Below are 12,376 nucleotides of genomic sequence, written 5' to 3' on the forward strand. Positions count from 1 at the left end.
CAATGGAATTCCTTCATCTCCATTATCCCCCATCCATATCCAGCATCTATCTCTCCTAGCCTAGCTTGTGCATCAGTATCTCTTTGAATCAATCTTCACTTTTAGCTTTAGGGATCCACCAATCTAATCAATCCACTAAGCCTCATCTTTCGAGATCCACAACCCTAGTCCTAGGGATCTCCGAAACCCATCTTTTGCCAATCTGACTCTTTGAAATCCTATTGCATCAGCTTTATCATCCCCTTATCCATCTCCCTATTCTGGATTCCTTTTTTATAGCACTCCGCTCCTTCATGCTCCACCTTCCCTAAAGTCTTAAGCTTGCTTCCTCTTGTGCCTCTGATTCTCCCTTTATCATTCTCCCATAGTGAGAGTTTGAGCTAATTCAGCCCCTTCTCTTTGCCAATCTGAGTCTCCTTGCTTATCTTGAATTCTTGTGCTTTTCAAGAAGCCGTCGAGCCTCATTTCTCTCTCTGCCACCTTCTTGAGGGGGCATCATCTAAGTCTAGTCTCTCCTCTTCTTATCCAATACTGGGGCAACTTTGTTGCTAAAACATCTTCCTTGTGTTGTTTATATGTGAACTTCTTTGAAATACCATTAGTCGAGCAATAATATTCAAATTCATGACTACAATAATCACCACCATTATTAGATCTAAGACATTTTAATTTCCTACCAATCTCATTTTCAACCAAGCATTTCTATTTTTTAAAAGTTTGAAATACATCAGATTTTTGTCTAAGGAAATAAACCCATACTTTTCTAGTTGCATTATCAATAAATGTGATATACTAATGTGAGCCACCAAAGGAATATCAGAAAATAATAGATCGCTAGAAGAGAACACAAGACACAAAGATTTAATGTGGTTCATAAAACCTTGGGCTACATCCACCAAACAACAAGTCCAATATTATTATGATGTAGTGATTACAATCTATTTACAATTTGTAATCCCTTACAACTCAATGCCACTACAAGAAGCAATTTTTGCATCACACCTTATGAAAACCCCTAACCCTAAGCCCTTTTATAAAAATATTATTACCACTTTAGGGTTATAACTAATAATTACATGTCAGCTCAAAATCCTGATAAAATAGTGCCCAAATTATTTTTATTATGAAGTATGTATAGTACTTCCCTAATCAATCACCACAAACTAACACTACATGTGCCACTGTTAGGGATATAAATCTTGCACACTACACAACATGATCAAGTACAATAGCATTTAATAATATAGTCAAAGTCATAAATGCATTAAATTACATTAATAACCATTTATTTAATTGCATTAAAATAATCTATTTAAATCACTCACTGCATGGTTATGTTTATTGTTAAATATAATTAGTTTTCTTTCATATGCAAGTTATAAGGCAATTAATAATATCTAGTTTTGGACTCAAGTATGTAGAATAATAATTCACATGCATCCCCCCCCCCACTGTAGACACGTAAATTTGATTACACCACTTTAGTAATCCTATTTATCTATCTCTAAAGGCATCATTAATTAAATTCCTATTTATTTAATCCTTTGCCATCCCCTAGCTGATTAATTTAATTAATCATCTATAGTCCTAATTGATAAAGCAAATAACCTATTATTTATCAATTAAATCATATTCTCCTATCTTTTTTTTTAAAGAGGGGTAAACGCTTTGACCTAGACCTATGAACCAGTGAGGCCACAAATGGGGGACCTCATCCCCATGAGATTTGAACCTTGATGGCAAGGATAACAACACAACAACTGAACCATCACAACATGCCACTATTGGCCATATTCTCCTATCTAATTCCAAATACCAAATTTATTAAAATCACTTTAATAAATAAAATCCCTCAAATCTAATAACCCCTAACTTATCCCTAATCCTCCATTTGGCCTAAACCACCCCATCCACCCATACTAACCTAGCTTAGCCACTAACTCACCCACCCCCATGAATGCCATCCACTTGCATATCTCTAACATCCTTAATCTAATCCTAACCCAAGCCTAATCCCCCCCTAACCTTGTCACATTCCCTAAGTGAGCTTAAGACTTTCCTAAGCCAAATCAAAGTCTCCTCCCTCAAAATATCCCAACCATAAGCCTTCAATGCTCTTACAAACTCAATGAATGCTCTTACAAGCACTTATGAGGGCCATTTAAGGCCTTGAGCCACCTTTGTTGACTTATCCTTGCCCTTTCCTCTACCCAATGACCCTGTGACATGTGTCACTCCCTGATTGGTGCTAAACATGCACAATCCATGTGCTCCCCTTTGAGTGCATCTTAGCCTTCCATAAGCTTTCATCTCTCCTTGCATCTTATCCATCCATCCCTCAAGCCCTTAGCTTATAAATTGAACCCCCTCCCTTCACAAAATCATCCATCCTCCATTGCAAAGTTATAATGCTATTTTGAGAGCACAAACACTATCAAAATACCATTATAATGGCAAAATCACATCATGACTTCATTGTTAAAACCTTGTTTCACTCACTCCACCCATCCATTTGAAGTTTGAAGCATAACTTGTGAGAATAAATTCCTAAAATCAAGGAAAAATCCATTGCATCATTGTGTTATACCATTTGGAGCTTACCATTCTTGGTTTGCCTCCATTTTTGGTGATAAAAAATCGGTCTTATCATAAGTGTTTTCCATTTTAGTATTGTTAATTCTTTCCATAATAGATAGTGTTCATTTTATTCTCCTAATCTAGGTGATACACCCCCCACCTAGTATTTCTTATTTCTAACAAAGATATGTGCTAAAGTGATGAATAGTACCTTTATTTTCATTCATAATTTTGATCAATTCCAAGTGAAGCTTGGTTTACTTCCATGCAAGCCATTTCTTATCTTATTCATTTGTCCATTAAATTTCCTTATGATGGTGAGATTTAGATAATAAATCATATTATTTATTATCTTTTGAGGCCTCAACATTGCACTAGCCTTGATTCATTTTGACCTTCTACTCCTACTATAACTCATACTTGCCTTGATTATCTCTTTAAATCTTATCAAGTTCATAAATGTTGAAATATTTCTAAGTTGAGTATGCCTAGGGACATCTCTTGTGGTATTTTTCCTACGCCTTTTTATTTTTATTCTTCAATTTATAATGGTCAACCACCTCTTGCATCTAATAATCCTACTAGTATGGTCCCTCCTTCTAGTGTGGTTCCTCTTTCTAGTATAGTTCCTCCTTCTAGTGTGTCTCCTCTTTCTAGTTTGTTTCCTCCTTCTAATGTGGTTCCTCCTAGTTTTTGATATGTAGTTGTTTCTCATGTTTACCTATCTATTCATAGTAAGAAAACTATGGTTCTCGATCCTTCTAAAAAAATTTGATAAGACTATGTGTGACCAACATGCTTATGAATGTTGAAAGAATAACCAAGATCATGCTAAAGCTCATATGTATGATTCTCATCAGTCCATGTCTATAGATGAAGTTTATCAGAGTAATGAGATAGATAAATATACTATTCATATATTGGATTCTATTTCTATTAATCTTGATAAATTTAATACATTAGATGATGATGAGCATGAGATTATTTATCTTGATGTTTATTTTCCTAAAATCATTTATATGAACTTATGATTACATCTAATCTTGAGCATAGTGACTCTTAAGAGGGTTCTTTTCTAAATTTATCTATTGTTCCTACTACATTGGATATTTCTCCTCTTGTAAGTTGTCCACCTTCTCTACATACTAGTGACTAAGATAAGGGATGAGAGAAATGTGCTTGAAGTGAGTTCTCTAGCATATTATCTTATGTGTGTGTTTTCTATTTTGATGTACTTCCCTCGTATTGTGTTTTCTATAATTTATTTATATTTTTTTAGACAATGTTTGTTGCTCCATTGGTGCAAGGTGATAAACAAATCAAAATGTTATATAATTCTTATATTTTTATCTCACTTCATCTATATGTTCTTGTATGTTATCTTATACATATACCAATGTTCATGCTTGTATCCTTGCATTGTCTACTTTGACTTATGATATGGTAGCAACATTTCATTTTGGTCTCCATGATGGTAGTCCAAAAATAATAATCTTTGTAATTCTTATGTGGCATTCTTTTATTGTATTGTAGTTCTACTTCCTTTGGGGAATGATTGTATTTCATAATTGATAAAATATTTATATGTTATAATATGATCATACAAACTCCAATGTTAGTAAATATTTTTGTATTTTCTATATATCTTGTGTTCTTATTTTCTTTTGATTTGTATACTCTTGGGAGAAATTCCCAAAAGGAATGATCCAAATTAGTTAAACACAAGGAAGTGATCAATGCACAAATGGATCAAGTGATGAATAATATGAAGAAAATAATAGATCATATGGTCTTCTTATTTGAGAAGTATGTGCTTAAATCTTGAATAGATAAAAGACAAATACTAACCTTAAAGTAGGATAAGTCTAGAAAAAGTTGATTTCTAATATTTGTGTATAGTTTCAAAGAATTCTACAACCTATTATGGACTAGAAATGTCAAGACATAGAAAACCCATAAAAAAATTATCCTTTTGAAGGGAGGTCAACCTTGACCTAGATAGAAGGGCACAATCTTACCCCTGGGCACAATTTTAACCTAAAAAGTAGAACTTGACTTGCACTACTCAGACAAAATTTATGTTCATGGATCCTAAGATCGACAAAAAGGGTATCCAAATATGCTCTTTAATTTGATGTTCCACACCTATATCTGCAAGAAAAATGGTTTGTTTGTTAGGATGAGGGTTTTCCTTGGTCAAACCCCAAATTGGAATCAAACTTGAAATGTAAATGAAATTTCATTATGTATAAACGAAGTAAATGGAACTATTCACCTTGCTTATTATTGAAATCCTTGTGGAAGATTTGAATCCTTGAATCGACAAGTATGGATGATCCAAATGAATGTATAAATGTATGTAGGATGTCTCAAATCAATGGCATTATATTTTCAACACCAATCTTGAATGTATCTTTGCATAGGAAAAGGCTTGGATGAATATGGATGGAGAAAACTATTTCTCTAGTATTGCCTTGGCATGCTACTATAAATTCCCTCTTTACCTCTAAGTTATATGACATCCTATCTTATCTCTTTTAGTCATCAATATATTGTGCAAGTTTTGTCTACCTCTCTTTGATGTATTGTGAATATCTATAATCTGCATTTTTTGTATCTTTGTTGGCCCATGAATGATAAGAAATAGAGCATTTTTTTCCTTGTGTGACTCATGTGGTTGTCTGATCACTATGTAGTTAATAGATTAAAGCAAGTCTAAATCCATATATCTTTGGACTATCATAATAATGGTATTGTGCATGTATGGGTAAAGATTGATTTGAACACCCTATTTTGGTGCATCACCTCTTTAGAATAGATTAGATAGTTATTTTCATGCATTCCTTCTCCCTTTTCTTTTCAAGAATAGTTTAAGTAAAACCTTATAGTAGAAGAAACCAGCCTTCTCTAGAGACTCAACCTCATAGTTCAAGTCCCACAACTTGGAGGTTGGTTCCATGTTTCATAAGGTTTTTCTTAAGTAAAAAAAATTGGAAAGGGGTGCAAGATTTTGTGATAATAGTTTTTGGCATTGCCCAATGGGACAATATATTAAAACATTTAAAATTCACTGCTGTTGAAGAAATATTCTATGTCCACGCTGAGGAGATAGTACTACCTTCAATATAAAGCCTTCAAGAGGCTCATTTGTTTAAAAGTACTTGGCAACTCCAAGATTCAAGAACAATCTAGTTTCTAGACTGAAGTTGTTGTTATTCATGCCTAAGAAACACACAAGGGCATCTTCTAGAGGTAATTTCCAATACTGGGAGATTTCTTTATATAATCCAAGAAGAAAGGATAGAGTATCTCTATCACCAATTATAAGTGCAAAAATAACACATACCCCTAAAAGATCTATCTCCACTCCTATTTTTAGGTCTCAGCCTAGAATACCATCTACTCATACCAATAGATCACTTGCTTACATGGCTAGAGATCATGCTTTCACCACCTTCAATGATGGGAGACCCCTTCAATTAGCCCAAAGGCATGACATGCCAATATCATCTCTTAAATGTATACCTAAGCTTACTGGTGAAACTTCCATATCCCTTGTTGAGCATATTTAGGAGGTGTCTGATGTCTGCAATATTCGTAGTATCACAAAGAATGGTGTAGAAGTCAAGCTTCTGGCCTCATCCTTGAGGGGGAAGGCACTACAATGGTATATAGGTTTTCCTCATAACTCTATTATTGATTGAAATGGGTTTGGGGTAGCCCTATGCAAACGTTTTGAGGAAAAAAGCGATCACGTATCAATTTTAGAATAGCTGATAACTATCAAGAGGGCCCTCCATGAATGTATGACTAATTTCAATTATAGATTTTATAAGACATGGGATAGAATATCTACTACAGTGAATCCCTCTCTTGGTAATGCATTCTTTTATTATCTCGGATCCTTCAACATTGATATTGCTACCACTCTACAATCTATGGGAGGAGACACTCTATCAAATGCTTATGAGGTTTCCATAAGATTAGAAAATATTTTGATATAAGGAGGGAAGTTAGCTCCAAGACCCCCAATGTCTTTCTTCCTTGACATGCTCAATCATCAACCTACTGTAGCACCTATTCATGTTTCCTTTGTAAGTTAGTCTCTTGATGTGGTCCCAATAGCTTCTACATCCTGTATTAGAGTTGATAGGATTGAGGCCATGATATAGATGCTAATGTAGAAGGTAGATAGGAGGATGTTGGATCAAGAAAAGAAGATGGAGGACAATAGTGTAGTAGTACAAAAGATGGGAGATGAGTTGGTGACTATGAAGAGGTAGAAAGCTTAGAATAATAAGCCTCTCCAACTCTAGAGTCAAGGTCCCATCCATGGTAGACCTCAAAACTAGAGTCATGTCCCCTATAATTAGAATAGACCTATTGACCACCCTTACAATCAGAATAGACCTATAGACCACCCCCTATATTCAAACATCAACATAAATAGGACTTTACTCCCTTGGAACAATCTTGCCCAAGGTCAAGATTTCTACCCTTCTTGTAACTACTCCTATATATATTGCATGTGTTAGAAGGTAGAATGTTACTTGGCTTTAATTGTACCAAAGTGAATAGTTTCCCAACAACGTAATACTATTTAGCCTACTGATACTTTCTAGTAGGATGATTTTTCTTTCATGAACTACTTGATGGAAGAGCATGGTAATGTAAACCAGGATTCCTATGCTTATAATACTAAAAGCAAGAGAAGAGTTGAGGAAGATGTTTCTCCTCAACCTACTAATCACACTTCAACATCAAGTGTAGTGCCATATGTACAAATAGTTTCCCAGCAACACAATGCTAGTCAACCTGCTAATGTCCCTCGATAGCAAAGGCATGGTGAAAGTAGAGATAATGTGGATAACCTTTAGATTATCTGACCTTAAGCTTCTACTTCTAGGGCTTCTACCAGAACATCTAATGCATATTTTAGTGTGATAGATCAAATGAGGAAGACCAGTGCAAATATTTCTATTTGGGATGTTGTAACTTCTATACTATCACAAAGGAGGTTGGTGCAGTAAGAGTTGGAAAGCATTGAACTCAAAGATCAGCTGCCTAGCATGGAGAATGTTGTGAGTTTGGTACAACCATCAAAGGAGGTAGAAACAAGTAAAAAGGTTAGACCTTCTCCATTTTATGCTTCTTTAATAATAGAAATAAGCTAGTCCACAACTACATAATTGATTTAGGGGCTAGTAGTTCAATAATGCCCAAATGTGTTGTTGATATTTTAGAAATGAAATATGAACCAATTGTTAAGGAGGTATTGTAGTTAGATGGTAGTACTATCAAGACTATGGGAATCCTTAGAAATTTTGAAATGGCCTTATATGCATACCTGGGTTGTACTGTAGTTCAAGATATATCAATTGCTAAGATCAAACCACACTTTTCCATTTGTCTTTCAAGAGACTTCACTACTCAAATAGCTGGTTACATTTATTCTAATTGGTCATATATGTTTATTTGAACTAGATATGGAATTGAATCTTCAATTAGAGTAGAACTATTAACCCTCCATCATATTGAGCCCTACACTCCTAATCTCATCAATATGAATTGTACCATCCTAGAAATAGATGAAAATGGCATAGAAAATGAGCTTGCCACTTCTCTAGCTCATTCACTTGATTTCCTCTTAGATGAGTGGGATAATGCATATCGGTTTTATACTATGTTAGAAACCTTAGAGATAGGCCTAGGCACTTATTTTATATCAAAACAAGATGGTCTTGTCCCCAACTTGATGAAAATAAAAGACACAAGTGGGATATGGATTATATATTTTGATGGATCAAGAAATAAAAATAGATCAAGGGCTAGTGTGATGTTGGTTTCTCCTACACTAGAAAGGTACTACTTCTCATTTAGGCTTCAATTTAGTTATACCAACAACAAATTATAGAATAAATCTAAAACTAAAATCTAAATACATATAAAATGTTATTACATTCTTTTAGGTAACATCTTTCTAAATCTATAATTTTTATAAATAATAAATTTAAAACTAAAATCTAGATAGAAAAAGAATATTTCTATAAGTTTATAGATATATTAAAATATTTGTATAAGAATCTAAATCTAAAATCTAAATAGATATAAAACCCTTTTTAGATAATATCTTCCTAAATCCATATATGTGGCTGAGTATGAAGCATTAGTTCAAGGTCTCTTTCTTGCTCAATAAAGAGAAATTAAAGCATTAAGTGTATATAGAAATAGTAAGTTCATGATCAATTAGGTGAGTAATAAAAATATTACTAAGAATGGTTTTCTTAGGTCTTATACGCATAGAGTATGGGATTTTCTTGAAGGTTTCAATGCTTTTAATATTTAGAGCACCCCTAGAAGAGGAAATAGACATGTTGACATACTAGTGGCAGTGGGTGCATCTTATGATGTCCCAAGGAGCCTCAAAGATGAGAAGAAGCATAAGATTAAACTGGTAGTTAGACCTATTGTCCTTGATAATGATATTAGTTGGAAAGTCTTTGAATTTAATGTACAAATTGTGAGTTTCTTGTAGAATGAAGTAGAGTTCTTAGATAGAGATTAGTTGAGATTGCATGACTGATATGGTGATCAAATCATCAACCTCAACTTCAACAAGTTACCTAAGGGTCTCATTACCTTAGAGAGTATCTTCAACTTTGATGACCAAGCAAGGGATGGAGGAATGAATCTTGATGTAAACAAAGGAGATCATATGCCAATTGTAGTTGCTAATGGGAGAACATTAAACATGGAGAAGGTATGTTTTGAAACCAAGCAAGAAAAAAAATTTCATCTATGTCAAGAATTTAATGATGTATATTCTTGGACATATGATGATTTAAAGGGTTTTGACCCAAATTTTTTTCAAGATGCTATAGATCTAGTTGATAATGTCAAGCCCATTAGGCGAAAATAGAGACTAGTAAACCCCAAGATTAATCCCCTAATGAGAAATAAGCTGTCAAAATTAATTGAGTCCAATATCATTTTCCCTAGTAAGCACTCCTTTTGGGTGGAAAACCTTGTCACTATTAGAAAAAAGAATGGAGAGACTAGACTATGTGTAGATTTTAGGGATCTTAACCAAGCTTCCCTTAAAGATCATCATCCTCTTCTTTCCATGGAGCAGATATTGTCCAAAGTTAGTGGTTTAGAGAGATTCTCCTTCTTGGATGGATTCTCGATTTATAATCAGGTGTTAGTCAAATAAGCTGAAAGATATAAAATTGCTTTCACTACCAAATGAGGCACCTATGCCTATAGTAAAATTCCTTTTGAACTAACAAATGCAAGTGCCACATTTCAAAAGGAAATAGAAATGGCCTTCAAAAATATGATTGAAAGGTTTATGTTTCTCTACCTTGATCATATCACATTATATTCAAAGGAAATAGCAAAGATTTTTGGTCATCTCAGGCAAGTGTTTATAAGATATAGAGAGTATGGAGTGTCTTTGAATCCAAGAAAGTGTGTCTTTGCCACCAATCAAGGGAAATTATTAGGAAATATTGTATCTAAGGATGGTCTGACTATTGATCCATAGGGAACAAAGGAAATACTTGCCCTTTCTCTTCCTAGTCACAAGAAAGGTCTGCAAAGTTTTCTTGGTAGAATATATTTTGTGAGAAGATTTATTCCTAACTTAGCTACCATGGTGAAACCTCTTACAACAATGCTTAAAAAGAATATGGTCTTCTCATGGACTAGGGAAGGGAAAGAAATTTTTAAGGAGATCAAAGTATCCATAGCTTCAGCACCTACTATCATCAATCCAAATTTTGATAAGGATTTCATTCTTTAAACATTAGGAGGAGAGTCAAGTATTTCTATTGTTTTGACTCAATTAAATGGGAAAGCCTATTGCTTTCTTTAGTGAATGGTTGAAAGAATATGAAAATAAGTATGGCTATGTGGAAAAGTATGCCCTTTTGGTCATAAGAGCCTTAAAAAAATTTAGACAACTACTATCTCATAAAAAAATCTATTTGTTCGTCCCTCATGCTAGTGTTAAGAATTTCTTATTGAGTATAGATATTAGTGAGAAAAGGGCAAGTTGTATCACTAAGGTAATGGAATATGATGTAGACATCTAGATTACCAAATTAGTAAGGGGGAAGGGGTTGTGCAAATAGGTGATCTCATCTCACAAGCCTGATGAGTAAGTTGTCTTGATACTAGAAGGACAACAGGAGGCAATCAATTATAATCCAAGAAGTTGGATAGATAATATGAAGACCTTCTTAGCTAGGAATGGATATCCTCAAGGGTTGGATAAATTTAAAAGAAGATATTTCAAACCTTAGTCCATCCCCTATTCTATAATTGATGGTGTTCTTTTCAAGAGAGACTTCAATTGAGCCATGTTAAGATGTATTGATGCAGATCAAGAGGAGAGGATGGTTAAAGAGCTTGGTGATGATCCTAATGGTGGCCACTTTTCAGCAAGAACCATTGCAATAAAGATCATGAGAGCTAGTTACTATTAGCCATCCCTGTTCCATGACTTTTGCATACATGTAAGTGTGAAAAGTGTTCTTTCTTCTTAGGTAAATAGAGACTTGCATCCCTTCCACTTCACCCCATCTAGGTTGATCAGCCTTTTTCCCAATGGTGAATATATTTTATCGATCCTATTAATCTGCCTTCTAGTTCTAGTCATAGGTGGATTTTGGTTGCAATAGATTACTTTATAAGGTGGATAGAGGCAATAGCCTTGAAGGATTCTACAAAAAATTTAATTGTGGAATTCCTAAATGGAATTGTCACAAGATTTGGTGCTCCTTCCACCATAATATTAGACAATGCAAAATCATTTATAGGAGCTTAGATTTTTGCATGGGCAATTGATCATGGCATTCACTTAAGAAAATCTTATAATTACTACCCTCTAGGTAATGGCTTGGCTGAGTCATCCTATAAAAATTTGATCAGAATCATCAAGAGGACTATTGAAGCTAACCAAAGGTGTTGGCATCAAAAGTTGAAAACATCACTATGGGCTAACAAAATAACACACAAGACAGCCATAGAAAATTCTCTTTTCATGATAGTCTATGGTAGGGAATCTAGATTTCCTATCTCATTAGATTTTCCTGCTCTCCAGCTGGCTCATCAATTGGAACTAATTGAAAATGATGTTATGTCTATAAGAATGGTAGATTTGATGGAGCTAGAGGAGAAAAGAAGTCAAGCAATTCATACCTTTGAAATGCATCAACAACAAGTAAAGAAGAGCTTTGATAAGAAAGATAAGGTCATAAATTTAGAGAGGTTGATCTTTTGCTAAAGTGTGATGTAGATAGATAAAAAGAAGGGAGACACTCAAAGTTTTATGCCTTATGCAGTGATCTCTATGTAATCGTCAGTTGCAAGCAAGCCAATGCTTTTTAGTTAAGTAGGCCTAATGGTGAAATCTTGCCTATTCCAATCAATGAAATATATCTAACAGAAATAAATATTCATGTATATAGTTAGTTAGTTTTCTTTCTATTCTTTCATGTTTTTCAAGAAGTTCACAAGTACATGTTCTATATTTTGTAACAGACAATTTTGGTCCCAATATTTTGCAAAATTGCAGAGGTAGAAAGGCATGTTTTATAGCTTAGAATGTGATAGAAGTGGTGAATCTAATGATTTTTCATGGTTTCAAAGACTCTATAGCCCAATGGATCTTTTGATGGTCACTAGTCATATGCCAAGCAGGCTTGCATTCCCTCTGAGTCACCAGAAATGTTAACCAAAATGCCCTCCCGCCAAAAAATCATATTCAAATAGTAATCCTCTTAATGATTTCCTA

Source organism: Cupressus sempervirens, chromosome 8 (assembly GCF_028749045.1).
Source record: "Cupressus sempervirens isolate cs-2001-9-10 chromosome 8, ASM2874904v1, whole genome shotgun sequence".
Taxonomy (NCBI): Eukaryota; Viridiplantae; Streptophyta; class Pinopsida; order Cupressales; family Cupressaceae; genus Cupressus; species Cupressus sempervirens.